This window comes from Pongo pygmaeus, chromosome 18, assembly GCF_028885625.2.
Source record: "Pongo pygmaeus isolate AG05252 chromosome 18, NHGRI_mPonPyg2-v2.0_pri, whole genome shotgun sequence".
NCBI classification, from domain to species: domain Eukaryota; kingdom Metazoa; phylum Chordata; class Mammalia; order Primates; family Hominidae; genus Pongo; species Pongo pygmaeus.
The window spans coordinates 80,004,438-80,031,004 of NC_072391.2; the positions used below are offsets into that span (position 1 = coordinate 80,004,438).

The 26,567-nt window shown below is 39.3% G+C and overlaps 1 protein-coding gene and 1 long non-coding RNA gene across 8 annotated transcripts in view; one reads left to right on the forward strand and one right to left on the reverse strand.

The window, feature by feature from the left end:
- Window positions 1-17,335, reverse strand: part of LOC129015397 (uncharacterized) — a 32,702-nt gene extending 15,367 nt beyond the window's left edge. For 2 of the 5 annotated variants that reach the window (XR_008494555.2, XR_008494557.2), the window contains exons 1-4: window positions 17,258-17,335; window positions 15,242-15,375; window positions 5,256-5,346; window positions 206-318 (exon numbers count right to left, since the gene is read on the reverse strand). This is a non-coding gene — a long non-coding RNA (uncharacterized LOC129015397). The remainder of the gene's footprint in view (window positions 1-205; window positions 319-5,255; window positions 5,347-15,241; window positions 15,376-17,257) is intronic. The other 3 variants (XR_008494556.2, XR_008494558.2, XR_008494554.2) reach the window with 3 other exon arrangements.
- The window catches only part of CDH13 (cadherin 13), a 1,176,109-nt gene that overhangs the window by 114,983 nt on the left and 1,034,559 nt on the right, over window positions 1-26,567 (forward strand). The window lies entirely within an intron of this gene.

Sequence of the window (26,567 nt, forward strand, 5' to 3'; positions counted from 1 at the left end):
CTTCTCTGTCTTTCCACATGTTATTTCCTGTGCTGGGACAATCTCTTTTCTCTCTCCCACCTGCCTGGTGAATTTATGTTTATTTGTCAGAGCCCAGCTCAAACTTTACAACGTCTGCACATCCTTCACTAATCCCCTGCAGGCTTTTCTGTTTCCTTATCTGTGGTTTACAAGCATTTTATACATATGTCTATAAAGCACTTACAATAATAGACTGGAATTAGTCATTCTTGCACCTTTTGCTGCTAGCCTGTGAAATCCTTGAAGATGGGGGTCCATGCCTCATTCATTTTCTATCGTTAGCATTCATCTCTATGCCTGTAACATGGTAGACTTCAAATAAGGTGGTTGGATTGAAAAGAAGGAGATTTTAAAAATAAGCATTTAAGAAAGAAAAAGGAGAAATGGCCATGGCACAAACAGTTATGTTCAATCTTGCTATTAATTAAACTATAAACAAATAAAAATTATAGATCAATTTTTATTTTTCAAATAGGGAATTATGTTTTTAGAAAGACAAGACAGTATTGAAAAGAATATGGATATCTGGCATTGCCAACTGGAGTCTAACCGACAACTTTCAGGGATTTTTATCATTTCTCTTTCTCAAATACTTAAATATATTCATATGTGTTGACCCAGAAATTTGACTTTAAATAATTTATCAAGTGGAAATAAAGATGTGAAAAAATTACATAGGGTTATTGATTATAGCATCATTTATAATAGGAAAAAATTGAAACACTCTAAATTTCTTACAATATCAGACAGGTTATATAAATCATGGTGTAGATACAACATTGGGCCAAAAAGTCTGCCATTATTAAGAGGCATAGTTAATATAATGGGGAAAGGTTTACCATGTATGTTCCAACATAAGAAATTAAGAGCACAAGAAATGACAATCTTGTAAAATATAAGGGCTATTGTTAGTTACATCCCATGTACGCCAAAAAGTGAATTTGAAAGAAATACAGCAAAATATTAATAGTGATTACATTTGGATGTAGTAATCACAGGATGATCTTATTTTTATGATTTTTCTTTTTTCTTTTCTCTAGTTTCCAAATTTTCTACAATGAACATACATAGCATTTATAGTAAATGAAAAGATCTAAAAATATTTTAAAGATAAAATTATACAGTAACTTGTACTATTAACTGGGCTTGTGTGAGCTCTAAATTATTGATTATGTATAGCTCTCTATGTGAGTTCTGCTACTTTTGAGCCTTGACTTGTTTATTTTTAGATTGGGTTCCATTTCTCTTTTGTAATTAACTAAGAACTGAAATGAGTTTTCTAAATAGAATTGTTCTTAATTTAAATATGAAATTCTGTTTTCTCTAATGTAATTGTACCTGAGTGAAAGTAACTGCAATGAGGACTATAGAGGAAGATAAAGTAGGAATATGATATATAATTTCTCTTTGCATAATTGTAACTCTGAAGAATGCATGCTCCCAGCATAAAAGTAATTTAAATTATATCACAACAAATGCCATATTTTAAAATAGAAACTATCCATCAAGTACTGAGTAAAGCTGGTGGCAACCTATACATCTCAAAAATATACTGAAAATTCCTCCATTAGTCCATTAAAAACAAATTGATGGGTTTAATTCCAGCACATGTTGAAGGAAAGTATAAGTGACATTAATGTAATTTTAAGTGCATAAAATTACTAATTACATATTTAGAAAAAAATTATGTAAGAGAGTAACCATTAAAAATAAGTTTTATTATAAAATATTGAAATTTATACAATGTGAACAGAATAGTATAGTAAATCCCATAGTATAGTAAATCCTATCGCCCACATCACCTTTTATTTCTCAGTACAATTTCTATTTTGGAGATGTTTTTTAAAAATGTAAAACTAATGCTTTAGTCTTTATCTTCTGGACAAAACCAGTTTTGAACAACAGTGAACATTTTAATAATTGTAGACCAGTGCCAATACGTTTTTTGTGTTTGAGACAGGGTCTCACTCTGCTGCTCAGGCTGGAGCGCAGTGGCACTATCTTAGCTCACTGCAGCCTCAGACTTCCCAGGCATAGGCGATCCTCCCACCTCAGCCTTTTGGGTAGTGGGGCCTACAGGTGCACACCATGGCATCTGGCTAATTTTTGCATTTTTTCTGTAGTGACAGGGTCTCACCGTGTTGCCCAGGATGGTCTCCAACGATCCACTCACCCACTTCAGCCTCCCAAAATGCTGAGATTACAGGCATTAGCCACTGCACCCGTCTACTAATATGTATTTTCAAGGCATAATTTGAAATCTGTTGGAACAAATGCTCCAGCAAAGACATTAAAATATATTTTTCACCTAGATAGAGAATAGACATACCTTTCATGTACACAATTTAAAATACAGACCCAACACTCAGCATTCTTTTCCTTGGTCAGCATAAACGGTGTGAATATGGAAAACTTGTCGGGTGTTGCTCTTCCCCCACTGTTAATGTTTTCTCACATTTCTGTCCAGAGATACTTCTCTGTATCTTTTACATTAAAAATCTTGCCATAAGTGTATTTTTAATAGCAATATTTTCTATTTTATAAATAAGACATAGAAAAATTTCAAGCTATTCAGGTGTATGTAATTAAATTTGATTTTTTACAGGACATTTTGAAATTGTTATAGTGATTAATTGATTTGTTCATCTGGCATGTGTTAGACACCTACTATATGCCAGGTACTCTTTTAGACTTCGGGGAAAACAGTGAACAAGATGGACAAGGGATCCCATCTTTAAAGCATCAAGTTTTTCAGCTATTTCTTAATGGAGAGATTAAGCAAATCTTCACCTCCAAAAAGTCTAGATCTAACTCACCTCCCCTTACTTGATCAGGCCCATTTCCACCCCCTAGTTCAGTTGACAGAGATAGGATGGCAGCCTCTGCCAGCATGTTTCAGGATATACCCAGGAAGCAAATACGCAGTTGGAACAACAAAGTCCAAAGCAAAGCAAGAGGGTGATTGTTACGTGAGTAATTAGAATAAACACTGAAAAATGGTGTCTGCCTGTGCCTCTAATTTTCTCGCGTTTGTAGTCATTTTTCATAGGTTAGACTTCTCGCCCTCCAGAAATAATGAATCACAATGTGTATCTATCTGTGGGTAGAGTAGCTTGAGTTTGGGATTGTTTCTTGGGTTCCTAGGGATTTTTTGAAAACCAGGAGAGGATTTTCTGAACCCAATTGGTCCAGTTAATGTATCTATACATTGTACTTCTCTCTTTTCCAGGCATAAATCTCTGGGCTGGCTTCTAGAATACCAGGTCCCTTTCCCCTCAGTTCCTGTATATCTTGTGTTATAGCTCCAAGAAGGAGCTATAACAGGGTTAGAACAAAGATCTCCCCTCCCTACAACTCCTGGATAAAAATCACAGCTAAGCTGTGATTTTTGAGTGCTTAGCACATGCTAGGCACTGCAGTGAATACTTCTATACACATTATCGCATTTAAGCTCCACCACCTATTTCGAGAGCTGGGTGAATTTATATTTCTTGTGCTACATATGAGGAAACTGAGGCACAAATAGCCTGGACCATTTGCACAAGGTGCAGAGCCTGTAAGATGGCAGCTTGGCAGTGATACCCAGTTGTGTCACTCTAATCCCCAGAGCTTGTGGCCACCATACAGGGCTGCCTCTCCCAAGACACATAAATAGCCATATGTCTCATAGGTAGCATTGACAGAGTCGATTCTTTTCCAGTACGGAGAGCGGTGAATTTTGAGAAGCGACTTTTTGGCAGAAATGCAATCTAGTGACAAATCAGCAAAAGGTTAGAGTTCAGATTAAAACTCAGAATCTCTGACTTCAGAGTCTACAAGTTAATCTGTGACACTTTAAAATCTCTGGGAAACAAAAGAATACGGTTGGATCTGGTTACCCCCTCAGACTCAGGCTGACTTGGAGTTGTGTGCATGGGGCGATGCCATTCCAATTGTAGCAGCTTTGCTTTATGGGGTTTTGGGAAGAAATCCAAGCTTCAGTAGCGTTTCCCAACTGAATGCATTATTAAAGATACAATATGTAGCTCAGGACTGATTTTGACATTTTTAAACATGACTTTTCTCCATTAATAGAGTACCATAAAGTTAGCAGTAACAACATTACAGAAAGCTGAAAAAGAAAATATGGTGAAACCCCGTCTCTACTAAAAATACAAAAAATTAGCCGGGCATGGTGGCGGGCGCCTGTAACCCTAGCTACCCAGGAGGCTGAGGCAGGAGAATCACTTGAACACGGGAGGTGGAGGTTGCAGTGAGCCAAGATCACACCACTGAACTCCAGCCTGGGTGACAGAGCGAGACCTTGTCTCAAAAAAAAAAAAAAAAAAAAGACAAGAAAGAAAATAGAAGCTAAGACTCATCCATAATCCTAGTGCTCTTATATAACTGTAACTTATTTGTCCTAGAATTTTTCACGGGGTCCCATCATACATCATCATCATCATAGGTCATCATCACCTTTTTCTCCCTTAGTATAAGCCTTTTCTTATGTTATTATCTCTTTTCATATATAGGATTTTTCATAGTGACATATACATCATTGAATTAATAAACCACAATTTAACCATTTCCACATTACTGAATATTTAGCTTGTTCTTTTAGTCCCCTCCAGTTTGACACTGCAAACACCAAATTTGGTCCTCTGTTATTTTACTTCCAGAAAATAATTTTCTAGAACTAAGATTACCAAGTCACTAATATTTTTGTGGTTCTTAATGCATATATATTGCCAACTGCTTTTCAAAACTATTGTTATATTTAATAATACCATCAAAATATATCCATTCACAAGTTTAATTACACTGTCTTCATCATTAGTCATGACTTTTTAAAAACATAATTGCCAGCATAAAAGGGAATCTGTGTATCTATGTCTTTCTCTCTATTTCTCTCTCTATATATATACATACAGTTTGTATACATATAAACATACATCATACATACTATATACTATATACATACTATATGCATGGTGTGTGTGTGTTTATATATAAACACACTGTTTATGTGTGTGTGTTTATATATACACACACTGTTTGTGTGTGTATATATAAACACACTGTTTATGTGTGTGTGTTTATATATAAACACACTGTTTATGTGTGTGTGTTTATATATAAATATAGTATATGTATGATGTGTGTGTATATATATACATATTTTAAATAATTTCTAAATCATACTCAAATAGAGATGATAGTACTTTGACATTTTCTTTAAAATCTAGGCAAACCTGAGATGCTTTTATCGTTGAAAGGAGAAGGTGTACCCATTACTGGCAGGGAAATAGATTCCAGAATTTCGTATTCTTTCCACGCCAGCCACTACAAATGAGAACTGAAGAATTAATCTAAGACTTTTTTCATTTTTAAAAATCGGGTTATTACTTTAGCAGAAATATGACTTTATGCCTTCATAACTAATTGTAATAATTTATGAATAAAGTTGTCCTGTTAAATAATACATTTTTATTTAAAAAGCCAAGAGACATACTAGAAGAAATTAATCCACTTATTTTCTTCTCAAGTAAGTGGTTTACTTAAGCATACATATATGTGCAATTTCATTTTCCTAAGACCTAGAAAAAATTCCCAAACTGCTTTTTTTAAATTTTTACTTAAAAAAAATTTCAGCTTATAAAGAAGTTGCAAGAGTCATACCATAGTTGGAAATACTCTTAATCATTTGCTTTGTTTTGGTATGATATAGATTTTTTGTAGTGATCGCTTACAATTTAACTCCCTGGAATATTAAAACAATTGTTAAGGACCTGGTATTGTGATTAGAGCAGCCCCATTTCTTTCATTTTTATATTCCTGACAGTGAAAAATGCTGTGCAAATAGGAGAAACTCAGAATGTGTTGTTGAATTGAATTGTTAGATTGTCTTAGTCCTCTTCTATTCAGGTATTTTCTAAGACAATGTGATTAATACAAACAAGTAGAAAATATGCTTGCTCAATGCGAAGAGTTCTATTTCCAGTGGGACTGTTTAATCAGAATGAAATGTTGTTGTACCACGGATAACTGCCCTGCCCTTAGAAGTCAATTATTTTATGATGGAGAGAAAACTGTGGTCCGTAGATCAGTAGAATAAGCATCACCTGGGATCTGGTTAGAAATTCTTAATCTCTATCCAAAACCTGTGGAATTGGAATCTACAATTAGAAGACCCTCAAGAACATTGTATGCACTTTGAGGTGTGTTTATTCAGGTAGCTTTCCTTTCTTCTCATATAGTTTTTAGGTATAAATGAAAGGTCTGGATTATTTCATGTGTTGGCAGATGTGTATTTCTTTTTTAGTGCAGTGCTTCTCAAAGTATGGTCCTTGGACCAGCAGCATCTGCATTACCTGAGAACTTATTTGAAATGCAAATTCTTGGGTCCTTCCTCAGGTCCGAATCAGAAACTTTGGAGAATGGCACTACTGTTTAACAAGCCCTTCAAGTAATTCTGATGGCTAGAGTTTGAGAACCACTGCTTTAATGCTTACAAGAGTCGAATTAGTTGTTTAAACAGAAATCTTAGAGGCTTTGAATCCACTTACAAATTAGTCTTTTCAAAGGTGGACTTTTTAAGTATCTGCATGATGTGAATGTTGTGAATTATGTCAACTCTTGGGATTTAGGAATAGCAGAGTATTAATATTCCAGAGGCAAAATTGTAATTGGCCTTTTCACTTGCATTTTTCCCACAAGTGACAAAAGGCTAAAATTAACAATAGAAAGGCATTTGTTTACATCCAGGCAACCTTCTTTTTTAAAAACCAAGGCACAATTTTAGATAGTTGATAATACCTGGAAAAGCTTGGGCTCAACTTGAGGAAGTAGATTCCGCTTTACTTTTCCTTTATTTCCCAGATACAGAGAAATCCATGTTAAATGCCTTCCGTGGGTCCAGAACTTCTTGCTTGTTCTCTTTGCCCCCAGTCTCCTATTTGACAGAGCAGCTGCACTATAATAAATGACTCCCTGGCATTTCAGCATCATAGCTGGGGACTCTGCCAAAGCCCTGGCCACGTCTCTGCAGTGGGACGTACAACAACTAAGAAAAGAGGCTGGATCCACAAACCCCACAGGAAATTAGTCTCATTATTACAACCCAATTCATGTTCCCATCCAGAAGAGGGCTTCATTGCACATGGCAATTAATTTACTATGCAGAGTGTGTTTTGCTTGGTATCAGCTTTTATTCTGACTTCCAGGACAAGATGGTTGCCTGAGTCCTTAATTGTGTGTGTGATTTGACAGTCAAGATGGGCTATGGGAATAATCTCTTGGCAGTGTCATCAGCAGAAAGAAAATTCTTTTCTGAATCGAGCTTTGGTTGTATGGGATAGATATCTGTTCTGTTGGTGGTGGTGGTGGTGGTTTTTGTGTTTTAATTTTTGGATTGCGACCTCAGTTTGAGTGAGCAATGTGATGCAGCTGCTAAGAAAAAAAATCAAAGAGAAAACTCTAAACTCTGTTAATAATTGTACATTGTGTGGTAGTAAGGCATGTTTGGCCCCACTGTGCTTGTGACAGATCAGAATCTACCTAGAGAACTGGGGTACATGTAGAAGCCCAAGAGTACTAGATGATCTCCTATAAAGAGCCAGGATGGTAGAAGACCTGTGGATTGGCCGCCTGCTATGTTTTTTTTCCCAGCACCTTTTCCTTCCTGCCACTGCCTATTTTAAGCAGTTTTATTTGAACTTTCAAATATGTGCCTTGGTCATCCCAACAGATACCTGCACCTAGTTGGCCAATCAGATCACTAATTGTCTGGACTCAGCGATTGATCTAGACACATTTATGACCAATATATGGCAAATGAGAGTTCTTTGGGGGAAATTAATTTGAATATTACAGAGTGTTGGCCTTCTCACTCCCCTGAAATATGAGTTCCAAAGACAAGGTGAATCTGGAATTATGGGGTCCAATTTTTTTTTCAAATGGACACAGTGAGTTGGATAAAAAGCCCAACAGAGCCAAGAAATGGAGAGAGAAAGAGAGAGAGAGACAGAAGGAGGAAGGTGGGAGGAGAGTGACAGACCTTATGATGTTGTTCAAATCCCTGGATCCAGCTGTACCTAAAGCCCATACCTTGAGCTTCCCCATTACATGCACCAATATATTATCTGTTTAATGAGTTTGTTTGCATTACATTCAATGAGGCTTCACTTACATAGCCCAGGAGTCTCATTTACGAGAAATAGTTTGAAGAGAGAGGTAATCCTGATGGAGAAAAAATGAAGATTGATAGTGACAGGAGTGGGGCAGGAAAACCCACTTCCCTTCACATATCTCCAGGTTTGGAACTCATCTATTCTTCATAACAGTGCTCTGAAGTATTACCTAGCCTGTGCTGCGGATATAAAAACTCAGCATAAGGCTCTAATTTGTTTAAAGTCACATACAGAGTGAGAGAGCTGGGACTGGAGCCCAAGTTCATGCGATTGTTTTAAATAGGTGTCCCTACTTCTGAGTTTCCATTGCATTATGTATATATTTTCCTTGAACCTCCTTAAACTTAACATATTATAAATGTTTGTAGAATCTACTAGGCTATACCTTGACAAAGTCATTTTTTTCTTCCCTCCTTTCCTTCCTTCCTCACTTGTTTCTTTGCCTCCCTCATTTTCTCCCTTTCTTCCTCCTTTCTTTTATGTTCACCAGCACCTAACATACATTTATGCCTATTGGAGGTGTCAGTGATGTTATTTTTGCCAATGACTGAATGAAAGAAAAAAATGTATAAGTTGAAGGCTCCTGTCTCTAGAAACATGGAACTAAAGGCAAGTCGATTTTTGTTTACGCATTATGGGGAGGGTATTCCTGGGTGGGGCCAAACATCAGATTAAGAATCCCCCATAACCCTTTAAAGTCAACAGTCCATGGAGGGGTTGCACCAAAAAGAGACTCTCCTTCTAAACATCTGTGTGTGATTCCCGGAGGACATAAGTTGAGCGGGGTGCTTTTGGAGGTTAACTCCAAAAGCAGCGATGCTTCAGAGGGCAGAGGTAATCAGAAATCAGGAAGCAGATGGTGGGGGTATCTGTGGCCAGAAATAAGAATATCTTTATTGCTGAGTAAATAAACAAGCCACATCCTGACTAAATGAGCGGAAATTTCCTGAACATCCAGGAAGGATGTCTGGTCTTTAATCTGTTTTTGGAAAGTCGACCTCAGAGCACTAAGCCCAAGTGTGTGCCTCTACCAGCCTCAATCCTTATCTTGTGATTTATCACCCACTCTCTCCTTCTTTAGGGAGCTTGTTGGTTATTCTGCTTATGGACTCACAGAAGAGAACAATTCTTCCTCCCTTTGCCCATTCAATTCCAGTCTGAATGTTAGTACCAGACTAATGATCTCACATAGACTGAAGAAGGTTCCAAGGACTTTTCTGAAAGTTGAGCCCATTTTTGTTCACCATTCTCTTAAAGTCTCAGGTGGAGAAAGAAGACCTTAAATAATAGCTTTTCTTTTATAATGAAAGGCGAAAAATATCTGAAAGAATGCTTCCAGCTGATCGAGGTTGGACAGAACAGTAAGGAGAAATTCTTTAAGTCCACCTGGAGCTTATTAACATTGAAAATTGCAAGAGATTGGCTTAAGCTGATTTTTTTTTCCCAACAGCCTAGACAAAGACTCTGATTTCCAATTTTCTGTTATGGTTGAGTGCATTCTTCCAGCAAATATTTAGTAGGCACTCTTAATGCTAGGACTGGTCACTTAAAACAAGTGTCTTCAAATATTCTTCATTTAGACACATAATCTTCAAACCACAACAGTGATGGAATGAAAGCTAGTCATCAGCAATTTGCAAAAATTATGGTGCTGGTCCTCTCCCCAGCCAACTCAACTGGGCTTCTACCATCCTCCTCCTTCCTGATCTTTCTTTCTCTTCCTGAGCATCTTTCCAGTTCCCTACTTAATCAAATGTAATCTTCAGTATGTGCTTTTACGTGGAAAGCCAGATGTGTACCAGTTGATGTCACCATGATAGACAAGAAAAAGGGAAGCTTACAGACAAGGGCAGATTTATGGGCTTGCAACATGTACAATTGCATAGGGCCCTGTGCTTAACAGGGGGCACCCATGCTTGCAAGTTAATGCTCTGTCGTCACTATCCTGAAATTCTTAATAGATTTTTCTTTGTGTTTTGTAAATGAAGCCCAAAGGAACAATGGAGCATGAGCTGGGGCTTGGAGCCTCACTTCACAGACAGCCCCACCTCCTCCTGCTTCCTCACTTCCCTGGGAGAGGTCTTTAGCCACCTGATCCCTGACCTTGCCCTACACAAGGCACTCACTGACCTCCCACTACAGCACCTCATTGCAACTAGCATGGACCAGAGCTCTGGGGCAGGGAGGTTTTTGTCAGGTGCATGTAACCCACATGCAGAATTAAAGGACAGAGCCCCAGGTTCCTGGAAAGTCAGACTTATCCTTCATATATCCCATGCCTGAGAGAGCACAATATTAAATAGCAAATAAAAAACACCATGACAGATTGAGAGAAAGACCGTGGAAAACAGGTAAAAAAAAAGTTTTGTCTGCTTTTTAGACAAGAGATCGCACGTTTTCGTTTTGCACCTAGCCCTGCAAATTATGTTGCGGGCTCTGGTTACATACAGCCTTTAGTTTATCAGCACACAATGTTGGTGAGCGGATGAGAAATGTTGATCCTCCCACAGGTGACTATAAGAATGTCTGAATGTACAGAAAGCAGCCTGATGTAGGCCAGAACCATACTTAACTGACGAATTTGTTGGTTGTATCTCTCTTCCAGAAACATACAGGCTAAATACCAACAAACAATGACCATGTCTAATCATCTGAATATTCCTCTAAGAAATCAACTGACAAATTTGGGGGAAACAAGACGATAGCTGAAATTAACAGAATATCCCCCAAAGCAGCAGCATGGGAAACAAGTGTTATTTACACCATAAGCTAACAAGGCAGGCCTGGGACAATCAATACATGAGCCTCCTTTCCACCAAATTCTCTTCTCATTATGTAAATAGGATGGCCTGAGGTACAAGAACAATGAATAGAATAATAATCGGAAACGTAATGGAGCTAATAGTGGATTTCTCCAGACTGTCAACTTCTGTTCAAAGAGCCCGCCAATGACGGATGGAGAGCAGCGTGCAGAAAGGAATCTTTCCCTGGTTCAGCTTGGGTGCACTGCCTTGTGCTGACTCTGCCCCCTCCCCTACCCACCACACCCCATGTGTCTAGAACAATCTCTTCTGCAATCCTTCATTTCCTAAATGAATTAGTCCAGAGCCCTGTTTTGAACAGATGCCTGCACATTTCTTGATTGGTTGAGGCAAGTCTAAACTGACATAAGCCCTAACTCTAAAACATGGGACTTTTTACTTTGAAAATGTCCAATTCTCAGTTGTGGACTATTCATGTGTAAGTAACAAACACCTACTCAAACAAGCTTAAGAAAAGCAGGGAATTCCTGGTAGGATGCAGGGACAGGAAATTGAGCCAGTCCTTCCAAAGGGCCAGAACCAGAAAGCAGACCACTGGGTCCCAGACGGATGGGTCATCTCTTTCCACTGTGATTCAAGCCCTGATTTGTGGCCTTTGCCTATTTTCATGATATAAATACCTCCACCATGGCTGATTTCAAGTTACCAATGACATATAGAATGTGGCATTGGGAAGAGATGCGCAGCCACACCCCATTGTTGTACCCCATTATGTAATACTTCTGCCATGCAGATATAATAGACAAATAATCTTAAAAGCATAGATAACAGTCAAATACATTTGTAAAAGAGTTAAGAAGTGGTTCATTTTGAGTGTTCATTGCCTTTGCTTTTAAGATTATTGAATCGCGAGTGCATGTAATGTCTAATAACATCAGTGTTTAACTGGCTTAGAAAAATCCTGAAATTTCAAAAGTGACCTCTTACAAACAGTACGTGTCAGCTCCTACTTATTATTCCTCCTCATGAGTCCATGGAAGCAGCCTCTCTGGGAAGAAGGCAGAGAGCAGGAGACAGGCCGTGGTACAGAAGGAAGTGACTGGCAGAAGTACATGGATGGCATCTCAGTTAAATCTCTCTTTATTATTTTGGCATAATTCAAAGTTCATATCTCACTTCATCTCAAAAACAATATGCATATCTGTCCTTGGCTTCATTTTCCTCCTACCTCTTCAGACATCTCTTCTCTGGCTTTTCTCCTTAACCCCTAACTGGGGGCTTTCTACCCTGTCTTTGCACATCATTTATCCTCTCTATAATGACAACTCCTAAATCTAAGAAGTGGGCACATTTCCCCTGCTAAGCTACAGACCTGTATATTTATGTACTTCCTAGATATTGCCCCATGCATGGCCCACCAACACCTTAAATTCAAGATATCCAAAACAATTCTCCATCAAAAAAAAACATTTTTTATAGCCAAATGGAAGTGTGCTGTAATGAGAGGCATGGACTTTGATTCTAGTGCTAAATTGTAGGTCTTAATGAGCTTGCTGACTGTGAGCACGTCACTGATTCTCCCTCATCTCAGAGTTTTGCCATCTCATAAACAGGCTTGACATTGATGAATGGGTTTTACTCCACATTCCATGGGGCCCTTGATTCTGTGGGTCCACCTCAGAAGCTGTCCAAACATCAAGAGAGAAGAGGCCTTGGTCCAGTCCTGGGCACCCCATCTCCCATCAGCAAGGGCCATCTGTCTTTCATCTTTTCATATGTTAAAGTTCCATGAACTATTTCTTCTCTGAAGTAGTCAACCACTAATTCATTGATTCACTGTGAATCATGAGTTAGATCATGATCACTCAGGAACCCTCTAGGTCTAGCATTCCATGATTCTTCGGTTAGTGCTCACACTTCTGGAATGAAAAGTAAAGGTACAGGGGCAGCAGCTGGAGATTACAGCACAGTCTATTGCCATGTGTAGTTCATGGCGCAGGGTCAGGGGCAGAAACTCCTCAATATTAAACTTAGTGTACAGTAACTCTAATGCCTCATATTTGATTTGCGCTAAGCACTGACAAGAACCTTTCATGTCTATTTCTGCCCTGGGGTCCTAAAACATAAATTTTAACATTCCATGCTTCTCCTTGATGATCATTCCCACATAGAAATGGAATTGCATTAATAATCATTGTTGAAAAAATGAATAAATGATTGTTGAATGAATAAATGAATGAATGCCACCAGGGAAAATTATTGTTTCAAATTCATTTTAGGGCCTGAACTTTAGGAGAATAAAGTTATCCTAAAGAGAGCTGTTGGAACCTGCCTTTCTAACCAGCTTCCTATTTTCTAGAAAAGGGGTCAGTGTTTGTAGGAATTGTCTAGGATTCCTGAGAACTGCCATCACACATTCATTTTGCTTTTCCTATTGCTAAGCATTATCAGACAGAGACACAGCTTCTACACAAAGGAAGATGGTAGGGCATTGTCTGTTCAGGGCTGCTAGATCAATATCATTACAGTTTTATTTATCTATTAATTTATTTGGATTTCTAAGCAGCTCTACCTTTTGTTGTGATGATTATATGGCAAAATGCAAAACAGCTTGTCAGAACTTTGCTATCGAGACTTTTGATAATGATCTCTAAAAGCCAACTCATTTCATTTGCATCCTTTTATGAGTAATACAAAAAAATCCAAACCTTAACTAGTGCTTGTCACAGTCAGTGGGTACTTCATGAGGGAAGAGTGCACAGAAAGGTATTTTTGGTTCATTACTGGGTTTCTATAATTGACCTGACATTTTGTGAGAGCAATCATGTTTGTTAAGGAGAAACTCAAGCCAATGCTGTAGTTGCAAAGTTCTCCTTACTATTACCATGGGAAACAAATTCATCAGAAGTGTGCAGATGTTTATGTGTGTGTACACACATACATCCCTATGCATACACAAGCATGTACACACATTGGCATGGGTCGACCTGATAAAATATATGCAGTGTTGTCTTTGTTCAAATCCAGCTGGTCATCTAGGGACTGTATAGACAATTTGCCAGTGCCTGCAGCCCTACCCCATGTTTCCCTTTTTCTCTGCAGCTTGAGCCTCACCTTAAGGCCTAAGTGAGATGTGCATTCTGTCCCAAATGATGGCTCATGGGGACAGAACATTTCTGAGTCTTCCTTTCTGGCCCTCTAGTTATATGGCAGTGACTGCACTGAGGGAAAACCAGGAAATAACAAAGGAAACTGCTTAAGCAAGTTGTGTTTGGGAAGATTAGAAAAGGGAGTGCACAGGAGGATGAAGCTGAAGTCTCTAAGGAGGTAATCTTATTCAAATAATAGCTTTTCTTGTAACCATATTTTGTCAAATTGGTTATTTCTGATGATTTATCCCCAATTTTCTGAAATATTTTAAAACTTACATTGTAGCTTTCTCTCTTCAATTTCCTTATTCCCATGTTCTCATTCTGGTCCATTATCTGTTCATTTATTCAGTCCATTCTTTGTGTATTCATTCATTTATTCTTTCAAGTGACATTTACTGATAATTAAAACTAATAAAATCACTGACTTCAAGGTCTGTGAGCAAAACTGAACCAAACCAAAACAAGAAGTAAACTAGAATCCATTGTGGCGGGATTGACCACTAGGTGGTATGTGCATTCTTTAGCCTTACTGGGGATTTAGGCATTTGTTTTGGTTGTGCATCTTGTTAAGTATCCAACATGTCAAAATGGTGGTAGTAACATGAACACAATCAAGAAAATCTGAAGAGAGTGATATAAATTATATTTGGAGCTCAGAGAGGGGCCAGGAAGACTTTACATGTTGGATTGCTTCTGCCTTAGGCAGAAAAGAAGTTGCAGAGCATTCTAGGAGTGAAATACTTGAGTAGGGGCTGGGAGGCAGTAAAGCAAGTGGTATTTTCAAGTTTATGCATCCACAAGATCAGTGTTCAATATTTAAAATGTTCAGCATGTAAACTCTATCATGGAAAGATTTTTGAGGAAGTAGCTTGTAAAAAGTTGCATATTTCTATTTGTTGCTAGGGTTACCTAACCAACAGGTTCTTGGCTAAGCAAAAAAGTAGTCTGTAAATTAGATATTCTGGAATAAAAAATTGGAAGAAAGAGGAAAAGGTCTCATGCTCCCAAGAAGGCCAAGTGAAAAGTGATATCCTTCTGATAGGTGAAGAAGTTTTGAGTCATTAGTCTGGACTGCTATAGTAATGATAATAATAGTAATAATAATAATAATGGCCACCATTTGTGGATCACTTACTGCAAACCAGGAACTGTGTTAAATCCTTCTCATGTGCAAGCTGCTCCTTTAACCTGCCTGGCAACCGAGGGTGACTAGCTGTTAGTATAGCAGTTCCTTGCCCAAGTTTCACAGTCTCTTTCGGCCTCAGTTTCCTGTTGGGCAAATGGAGATTATGGGACAATGGGAACATTAAATGAGGCTATGCTTGTTATGTGATTAGCATGGTGTCAAGCGGGGAGTAACAGGTCAGTGAGAATTATAGTATTAGGTACTATTAGCATTTCTCCTTCCCCGTTAGTATTTTTCCTTCCCGGAGGAGGAAACAGAGAATCAGGAGGACCAAGCTGAATATAAGCAGTACCTGAGAGCGTTCTTGGAAGATTATACTCTTGTGAGCTCCACTTAGAACTGAAAATTGATGATGAGAGAGAAAGACTGTCACCAATGCATGACTATCACTTTGTCATTATTAAAGCACTTTCCACCAGTTTATATTATTTTATTCTCATAAGCTCTGTGAGGGCCAGGATTTGGATCTTCCTTGTCCCTTGCTACATCCTCATCTATATCAGTGGCTGGCACATATCTTTGTTGACGACTGACCTTTCATTTTCCTCTTTCTTTGCCTGGCCAACTGTTACTCGCCCATCAGGATCCATGGAGACACTCAGGCTGCTCCATCACTCTCACCTCCAGTCCTCACTTCCCACACAACTCTTAGTTCATACAGTGGTCACAGTACCTCCATGCTGTATTGTATCATATCTACTCTCCTGTCTGTCTCTTGCTGCAGACTCCTCTAAGGCAGGGACCACTTTTCACCACCTTTCCATGCCCCTGGATCCTTGTTCAGGTTTGGCTTGATGTAGGCACTTTGAAGATACTTGAATGAGTGACCACAAATATCTTCATTTGCATCTGAACAATTTTCTTGATATTCGAACTTTTTACCCGAACCCCCAAGTCCAAAGACCCTTGCCTTGAGCTTACAGGTTTTCAAAGAATGCTTTACCTGGGTATAGGGCAGCTCTCACATGCCTGGGAGGAAGCCTTGGAGCAAAAACAAAGCGATGGCTCTGAAAGAATTATGTCAACATTTAATTGCAAGAGACAGTTGCTCTGCCCAGAGGGCTTCCGGAACACCTTAGCTTTTGGTTTAAAGCTCAATTTTAGGTAACTGATCAGGTAGAAGCTAGTTTGACTACCGCAGCTTGCAAATGCAAGCTTTGGTAATAATGCCATAGCTTTTTTTTTTTTTTTTTTTGAGACGGAGTCTCGCTCTGTCGCCAGGCTGGAGCGCAGTGGTACGATCTTGGTTCACTGCAACCACTGCCTCCCGGATTCAAGTGATTATCCTGCCTCAGCTTCCCGAGTAGCTGGGACTATAGGCGTGTGCCACCACGCCCAGCCAGGCCAGCTAATTTGTGTATTTTTAGTAGAGACAGAGTTTCGCCACGTTAGACAGGATGGTCTCGATTTCTTGACCTCGTAATCTGCCCGCCTCGGCCTCCCAAAATGCTGGGATTACAGGCGTGAGTCACCGCACCTGGCCGCCACAGCTTCTTAAAATGTCACTATCAATCCATTTTGAGACTAGAAATCTCTCTGGCAAGTGTGTGAATGCAAAGGTAATGGCTTTACCTTTGAGATTAGTTGTAGATAATCTCATCTTTGTTGATGACCGTTGAGTGCCAAGCCCTCAGCACTGAGTATGTAGTCTCCAAGGGACATTTTCCTTGGACCAAGTGGGAAAAGACCTGGTCAAAATTGAGGAATGGGCAATACTCACCTGGTATTTTGAGCTATAATTTGGTTCTTTGAGCTATAAGAAAAAAAGGGACACAGGCTATGTTGAAGTAACAGGAATTTGAGAACTAAGGGTGATGAGAATGTCAGAAAACTTGCAACAGCTGGACATCCAGGTCTCCTGGAAATGGGAAGTTGATTCAGGAACTGGAGGGAAAGTTAAGGTCCCAACTTTAGTGATTGGGTTTCTGTGTCACCACCTTGGCCCAGGAGACTGTTGATACCCACCTTTGCTTTGTCTCCCCATTTCCTTTAGTGTCTCTTCCCAGCTGAGCAGTCTTCTGACTCCCACCAGTTCAAGTTTCTGAGGGAGAAGCTGATTGGGCAGAGCTGTGCGTTAGACAGCCTATAGATGGGTGCTCTTAGGTCACATGTTCCTAGTGAGCCAATCAGCAGCCTCTAGAGGAGAGATCACGTGGCACAGAACATGGCCGCCTGTGCTTAAGGAACTACAGAGGGCTTCTTCCTCTGGAGGGGTAGTAAATGTAGGCACTTTCTTCTAAATGGGCTAAGGGTGTAACGGGCATTGGGCTGCTTCTGTTTTATCAGAGGATGGGGCCATGATTAGCCCAATGAACATTTACTAATCATTGAAATTTAAGCATGGCAGCCTGATATGTAACCATAGTTTGAGTTAGCATACTTCACTTTTTCCCAGTTGATTTAGTCTCATGTAAATCTCTGAAGCCTCTGCCAGTCTTTTCTTAAATACACGTAACAGCTACCATAATTCTCTTTCTGCTAGTCCTTTGGTCCACCTAAGTTCACCTAGTCAAGGTGGACAGTCTGCAGCCACTATCCTTTTTCTCTGTCTAAGGGCTTTCTCAGCATTGGGGGCTTATTAAGCAGCACGCAAGTCAGTCCTGTAAATGTGGGGAAGCTGGCTCCCTGGGGTCTCTCCTAACTGTTGAGAGTCAGTGGATAAATGCCCCAGCTTGCTGTGAGACAAATGTGAGTCAGGTTCCACACAGCTCCTTAGAGTGTCCCCACTGGGAGTGAGCAGAAACCTGATTTTTAATATAAACTTTATTTGTGTATCTCCCTTCTCTGCCTCATTTTTCACACTTCCTCACTTGTGCTTCCCAAATATATTATGTGCTCCAAAATCCTTGCCTCAGGCTTTGCTTTTGGGATTATTCAAACTATGACAATAAAATAGTACACCCATTTTAGGGAAGATCAGGATCTAACAGTGTAGGGACCAATGCATAATGGTCTTCGTCTAAATAAAGTCTGTTTCTAATATACTGAATGTTTCTATAAGGCAAAAACTCATAGGTAATTGGTTAAATAGGGGAGTATATATTAATATGTAGTAATATATACATATATGTATATGTATAATATAACATGAATATAATACACATACATATGTATACACATATATAATGTATAATATAACATAAAAATGACTTTGGTCCATATGCAGTATTCTATAGAAAATTGATATTTTGCCTTAACAAGAAGCAGCAATTAAAGGAATGTATACTAACATAGCTGAATGCAGCACACCTCAGAAGAATAGAGAATGGTCTATACAATTCAAATAGGTTCTGCCTCTTGACTCACTTGCCAAATCCTCTCTCTTAGAAGTGCTTCTTGAGTAATTCTCCCCGATCCTGATGCACTGCGTCTCTGTTTCCATAATTCAGCAGACTCAACCTTTCCTTATAACCCTTCTACCAAGCCCCAATCCACATTTTTTAAAGGGAAAGCCTTATATTTACTGTAAGTTTTCATTGAATGTTGAAAAAAAAAAAAGAATTTAGCTCTTCTCAAACATGCCAGTTTTAAAAATTATGATTATAATTATTTGCAATAATTATGTGATTACAAAGTTGCAAAGATCTGGAGTATTCTACTCTAATCTTGTCTTTTCCAAAATCGTTATGATTTTATTGCACAATTTTCCTAATCATAGAGTTTTTCTGGAACACAAATATTTTCCAGAACACCTATTTCAGGGCTGCTCCACACATAGGCACATCTGTGCCAGTTAGACATAAGCACCTGGCTCATTGCAGGTACTTACTGAGGGGGTAGAAGGAACATAGCACCACCCCCGCAAAAATACAATTAGCCTGTTATCAAAATGACAGGGAGAGATGAATTCTTATCTTTTTGCTGGAAGGTCGGAAGAGGCATTAGGCTTAGAAAGTGGCCACATCATAGTCATTTGATATACCGTCATTTGCATCTAGTGTAAAATTCACCATTGTTTATCTTATGATTTTATGAGTAGAGACCAACTGAAAAATTTTGTACTTTTATTAATATTATGGCATTGCAACACCTTACTTTAGATGATTCATAGTTTGGACCCTGTTTACAAAAACGTACCGGTTAAATGGTATTTATTGAGTATCTTTACTGCATACTAGGAATCATACAAGAGGGAAACAGAAGTTATTTCTATATGACTCTCATAGCAACCTGTATTTGTCCCTTTTGTGTTGCTATAAAGGAATACCTGAGGCAGAGTAATATTAACAGAAACAAGGTTTATTTGGCTCACGGTTCTGCAGGCTGTACAAGAAGCATGGTGCCAGCATCTGTTTCTGGTGAGGGCCTCAGGCAGTTTACAATCATGGTGTAAGGTGAAGGGGGAGCAGGCATGTCACATGGTGAGAGAGAGAGCAAGAGAGCGGAGGAAGTGCCAGGCCCTTTTCAACAATCAGATCGTGTAGTAACTAATAGAGGGAGAACTCACTCATGATCGCAGGGTTGGCAGGAAGCCATTTAGGAGGGATCTACCCCCATAAGCCAAATATCTCCCACCAGCCTCTACCTCCAACACTGGGGATCACATTTCTTTCTTTTTTCTTTTTTTTTTGGAGTGTCACTCTGTCACCCAGGCTGGAGTGCAGTGGCATGATCTTAGCTCACTGCAACCTCTGCTTTCCAGGTTCAAGTGAATCTCCTGCCTCATCCTCCCAAGTAGCTGGGAGTACAGGCATGTGCTACCACACCTGGCCAATTTTTGTATTTTTGATGAGGTTTCACCGTATTGGCCAGGCTGGTCTTGAACTCCTGACCTCAGGTGATCTGCCCTCCTCGGCTTCCCAAAGTCCTGGGGTTACAGACGTGAGCTGCCACACCCGGCACATTTCAACACATGAGATTTGGAGGGGACAAATATCCAAATCATGTCACAACCAGTAGGATAAATACTACTTATTTTTCATTCCTCAGATGAGAACATTTTGTCACAGAGTGTGGGGCAGCCAGCCAACTTCTGATGTTCAGAGTCAGTGCTGTCTAAACTTAGCTTTTATGTTCTTTCCACCTCAGAAGGCTACTTCTAAATCAATTATTTGGGATCAGTTGGTTTCATCACATGGCATTGCATCATGGATAAGCTGAACAAGGCCAAAGGAAGGCAACAATTAACTGGGAGTTTGTAGGCTTGTGATTTAGATATGATTAAAAGTCACATAAAGTTCCAAAAAATATTTTTCACTTGTTTCTTATCTCAACAACTTCCATTTGTTTAAGTTAGTGTTTTTCCAAGTTGCATTGTGATGAGGAGAATTTGACATATTTTTGAGGGGTAAAAATGAGAATGATTCAAAGCTGTGAAATTTGAAGTGATGTCTAAAAGATTTTTTTATCACGACTTATGATTTTTTATACACACACACAGACACATACACACACATCCTAGTAGGAAAAATATCAAAATAAAATAACTTTAGATAATAAGAAAAATGGTTTCTGTTTACACTGAGTTTTCACAGGTGAGATATGCATTAAAGGCACAAAAGCTAAAAGACAAAGAGAAATGGCAATTTAAGCACTTGAAAGCCTTGCTGAATTTTTTACAGAGTGTGTCAAGTGGAGCTGGAAAGTGAAACCACAAATCAGAGGCTAGAAAGGAAGCAGCTAGGCAGGAGAGAGTACCTTGGACTGCTGGCTGCAGTCCCCTTCTTTTTCCCCAAGTGACCTGCACATTGGACTTCACCCCACTACTCTCTCTTCCCAAAGATGAAATGAAGAGGTTGAATGTAATGATTACTAAGATTCTCTTTCTGCTCTCACGATGATCTGATGCTCAGGATTTTTAAGAGTTCTATGCCATTAGAATTGATTACTTCCAAATTGTTATCTACTATTCATAAAAAGAAAATTATTCAAGCTTGTACTTCTTGGCACAAAATATACCTGTGATTTTCTAAAATATTATCTCTTAATGCACAAAGTTCTCAAGTGCTGAAGCTAACGGGAGCTACCACAGAGTATTAATAGAAAATATATGTGAGACGATGTTATTTAATAAACCCCTAAGTCAGTAATTCTAATGATTCAAAATGACTTTAACTTTCTACTAATTAGAAGCCAGACTCTCAGCTTTGCTTCTTGATCTGCAGTTCTCCCTATCTTGGTATTCTTGGTGATGGTGATGTTCCTGGCTGGGTCACTGCTTCCATGTCTGTTCATTAAAATCCCCTGGTCAAACAGTGGGCATGCTGGACTTCCTGGAGGGGTTCCCTGGAATGCCTTGAGCAAAACTTGGGTGCCAAAAGCAAAGACCTGCTGTGTTGGAGAAAGAGGAAGAGAAGAATTCTGCTCTCTTTGCATCTGTTTGGAAATGTCTTTCTAATCAACAGATTCTCATGCTTGGGGATGCCAGGGATGGTTTGGGTGGGCACTCTCTTCATTAATAGCCATTATTGTGGAGTGATTAAAGTGGATTAATGATGTTTTTTAGGAAAGATAATTATCTCCTATGCTCTCCAGGAGGTACATGAACTGCTCTAAGATTGCAAGTACAAAACAGGACATTCCTGGTGCTACTGTGTGAAAAAATAACCAGCAGTACCTTGACATTTATAGATTTTATATAAGCACATGAGTATGGAGCTCTGGCTGCACCAGCCCCAGAACACACCAGGCATCTGTGTACCCCAGGGCCTTTGTATGTGCTGCTCTTGCTGCTTGACATGCCGCACCCAGTATCTGTAAGCCTTGCTCTTTCTTTCAATTAGAATCTTTACTTAAACATCCTCTTTTTGCACAGGTCACCCTACATAAATCAGCATCCCTCCTGTCTCCTGTCACTCTCTGTCCCTTTATCCTGCTTTGCTTTTAATTAGAATCTTTACTTAAACGTCTTCTTTTTGCACAGGTCACCCTACATAAATCAGCATCCCTCCTGTCTCCTGTCACTCTCTGTCCCTTTATCCTGCTTTGCTTTTTCTTCACAGCACTTATTTCCTGACACAGTAAATCATTTAAAAGTTGCTTATTTTCCACCTCCTCCTCTGGAATACATGCTATATGAATACAGGCTCTCTGCTTGTCTTGGTCCCTGTTTAATCCCTAATCCTGGGAGAGCACCTGTGACATAGTGAACACTCAACAACTGTTTGCTGAATGAAAGAAAAAAATGAAAAGGTTCACATGGAGATGAGAGCCACTGGCCAACAATTTCAGTCAAAACATATTATTTACTTAAAAATGCAATGTCTGCACATATTTGACAATGATAATTTATTGAAAACAACAACAGTGAATACATGAGTTGATATCTGTCTTTTCAATAGATACACAATGAGCCTCTGGATTTTATTTTTATTTTTATTACTCACATATTTTTTGAAAGAGTCTCACTCTATTACCCAGGCTGGAGCACAGTGGTGCAGTCACAGCTCACTGCAGCCTCCACTGCCCAGGCTCAGGTGATCCTCCCACCTCAGCCTCCCCAGTAGCTGGGACTGTAGGTGCACACCACCATGCCCAGATAATTTTTTGTAGATAAGGTTTTGCCATGTTGTCCAAGCTGGTCTTGAACTCCTAGGCTCAAGCAATCCATCTTCCTTGGCCTCCCAAAGTGCTGGGATTACAGGTGTGAGCCACTGTGCCTGGCCACCCCTGGATTTGAAAAGGAAAGGGGTAGAGTGACAAGGACTGGTTGCATCTCGCATTCCAAACTCTGCTTGTTTTAGGGTGTGCTAATGCATCAACCTTTTATTACTGCCCAGACCATAGACCTGGCTTGTTCCTTTTCACATGTTATTCTCACCAGAAGCTACAAAGTAGGTGTTATTTGTATTATTATTGCTGTTGTTGCTAGAATACGTATTCCTCATTTACAGACAAGTACACAGGCTAAGCATGACTGCAAGTTTTGAATTGTCATGCAGCTCAGAACTGGGGGATCTAGAAACTGAATTCAGCAGCTGATTATTTGGTTCCCAAGACCATGATCTTGCCACTTACCTACTAGAAAGGATTCTCATTCATCCATTTAGGTTCTTCTCCTTCTCTACCCTCTGAGGAGGATTCTTTCAGCTCTTAGTGAAATAAAAGTAGAGATGGAAAGGGAAGTCTCAAATCTATGTTCAGAAGAGGGAAGAGGTTTAACCTGGGAGTGGGGAGGGAAGCAGATAGATGTGATAACAGAGCAGGCATTTTGAGATCTAATACATAGCCTTAGTGGGATTAAAAATTATGAGGTATAATTTGTGTTCATTTATTCTACAGATGTATTTTGAGAACATAGTGAAGGCATGATGCCTGGCCCATAGTAGGTGCTCAATAAACGTGTGTTGAATAATACATGAAGGACATGAATAAATGTGTGTTGAATAATGAATGAAAGACACAAATTGGGGAGGTAATTTTGTTTGCTGGTTTGTGTCCCTTTATCTTGTGATGTGGAACCACATTCACAGAGTCCCTTCATCTTCATTCATTTCATTCATTCATTTTTGTTTTTTTGAGATGGAGTTTCACTTTTGTCACCCAGGCTGGAGTGCAGTGTTGTAATCTTGGCTCACTGAAACCTCCGCCTCCCAGGTTCAAGCAATTCTCCTGCCTCAACCTCCTGAGCAGCTGGAACTACAGATGTGTGCCACCATGCCCAGCTAATTTCTTATGTTTTAAGCAGCAACAGGGTTTCACCATGTTGGGCAGGCTGGTCTCAAACTCCTGACCTCAAATGATCTGCCTGCCTTGGCCTTGGCCTCCCAAAGTGCACTGCCTTCATTCATTCTTAAATCATTCATTTCTTTGTGGAAGCCCCTTACCTCCATGTAGTTTATGGATGTGTCAGAACAAACTGAATATTGTTTATTCTTTTACTTTTTAAAGAGATGAGTATTTGAGTTCTTTGATTCGCAGTGAATTTCAGAATTCTATCAGCTAAATACCTCTTGAAGCTCCGATTACCAAGACTACAAGCCCTTCTACAGCATTAAGGGTTTCCTTGTAAAGATACTGCTATTATGCATCTGGTGCAAAGCCCCCTCATCTTTAGCTCAGTTCAACAAGTTTCCATTGAGTGCCCAGCTCTAAAAGTCTTAAATGGAAATTGATTCCCTACTCCTTCTGTTTTAACTGTCAAAATCATGGACTGCATTGTTTCCAACTGAAAACCCACTGACAGCTCCCCACCGACCACCCTGTGAGCATTCCCAGGGCTGGCATTGATGATGCTGCTATCAATGGGGAATCTACATTGTGAATGGGTATTTATGATGAGAAAATCATGTGGCATAAAAGAGAATAATTGCCTTCATAAGTGTATAATTTTTTATACTATGAGCTTCTCAATGGAAAAGCATTCTAAGGGAGGCATAATTGCTAATTTTTGGTGTTAAACATACCTCTGAAGAGTATTTCACGGTCTAACTCTCTGAGTGTCATGTCTTCCTGTGGCCCGGGGAAGAGAGTGGGAAGGAAATAAAATTTCATTGAGCATCTACATGGGACCAGGCCCTGTGAGTTCTTGGACATTGGTTTCTTCTTGTAATGACTTGAGAATTACGTGGAATTATCCCCATTATATGAGAAGACAGATTCTCACAGGGGTTAAACCACTTCTCATAAAATCATCTTTCGTAGTTATGTGAGTTCAGAATGCACGTCTATGCTACCCCAAAGTCCAAGCTTAATAGAGAAATCTACAGCAACTCTGTATATTCTGGAGAGGTTTGTTATTACTAAGCTTAAGAATTCAGGTGCCCCAAGAGCTGGCTGCCCCCAAAATATTTTCCTCAGCACCTCACTTCTGTTTCCAGAAGCCCAACGTGAAAATCACTCTTCTGAAATAAGGCCTGGAGTCTTCTTTAGGCTTCTGCTAAAAAGTCTTATGCGTGAGATGTCTAGCGTAACTTCTTTTTTTAAGTCAAGGAAAATGTGTAGAATTTAGGTCAAGATGCACTGAGAATAATTTGCAAAACCTGTAAATCCAAAGCTGATATATTTAACACCAGGTCCAAACTGTTTCTGAAGGATTGAAACTCTCGCCTGAACACTGAAAAAAATGGAGGCATGATCTGAGGCTGGAGAATATTCTACCTTGCCAAGGATAACTGTAGAGTATTGTGACAAAGTGCAAAGATGCCACATGGATTCTGGATCAGTCAGACCTGGGTTTGAATCCTGATTCTGCCAGTGCACCTTTCTGCCTGGGTAGCTTGGAACAAAGCAGTTAATCTATTGAGCTTTATTATCCCTCTCCTGAGGCTCTTGTGAGGACTAAATGAGACGATGCCTAATGCTTCACACAGAGACAATGGCCACTCTATCATGATAATAGGAGCCCTCATTGTTTATGTCTTTACCATATATTATTATCCAATATATTCCTGTGTATCATTATCCAAATAAATATATCTGATTAAATTCCCCCAAATTGCTTTCTTCTCAGCATTCCTCAGTGCAAAATATGAGATGACCTTTGCCTATATAATATAAAATATACTATAACATATAATATTGACCTTATATTGAAGATGTGTTTGTACCCAACATACAACATTTTTAGAAATACTATTTTATTATAAAATTTTTTACACGTACAGAAAAGTTTAATTTTGCAGTGAGCACCCATGTACCCACCACCTAGATTCTACCGTTACCATTTAATCCTCTCATTTTACCACCTATCTTTCCTTCTGTGTGTCTCCCATCCATCCACTAATCTACCTCATGTTTTTGATTGGACACATTTCAAAATAAATTGTAGATATGCTTTCCCTCTAAATACTTCAGCATGCATATTATTCAGTAGAGTTCAATATTTGCTTACATATTGTTTCTCCTTTGATGTAAAATTTACACACAGTGAAATGCGTAAATCTTAAAAGTGTATTCTGAGTTTTAACAAATACACACATCTGTGTAACCCAAAGCATTGCCAAAATGCAGAATTACTCCAGAAAGTTCCCTCAAGCCTCTTCCCAGTCAATTCTGACTCCTACCACAACAAAAGTAACCATTGCTCTGATTGTTTTCTATCTTGGATTAGTTTTATCTGCTCTGGAACTTGATATAAATAGAATCATGCAGCACATACTCTTTTATGTAAGGCTTCCTCCACTCAACATGTTGTTTTTAGGATCCTTGCACGTTGTTGCATCAATGTGCTTTCTGAATCAGGAAAAACAAATATTTCTGTGTTTACAGAAGTCTAACTCACCCTGATGCCAGATTTAAATTCCCTGTGCCAAACACATTGTGTGCTCCTGGTCCCTGCCCTCTTTAACTTCCCCAGCATAGTGCCTTTGCTCATGTTCTTTCTTTCCACCACTCC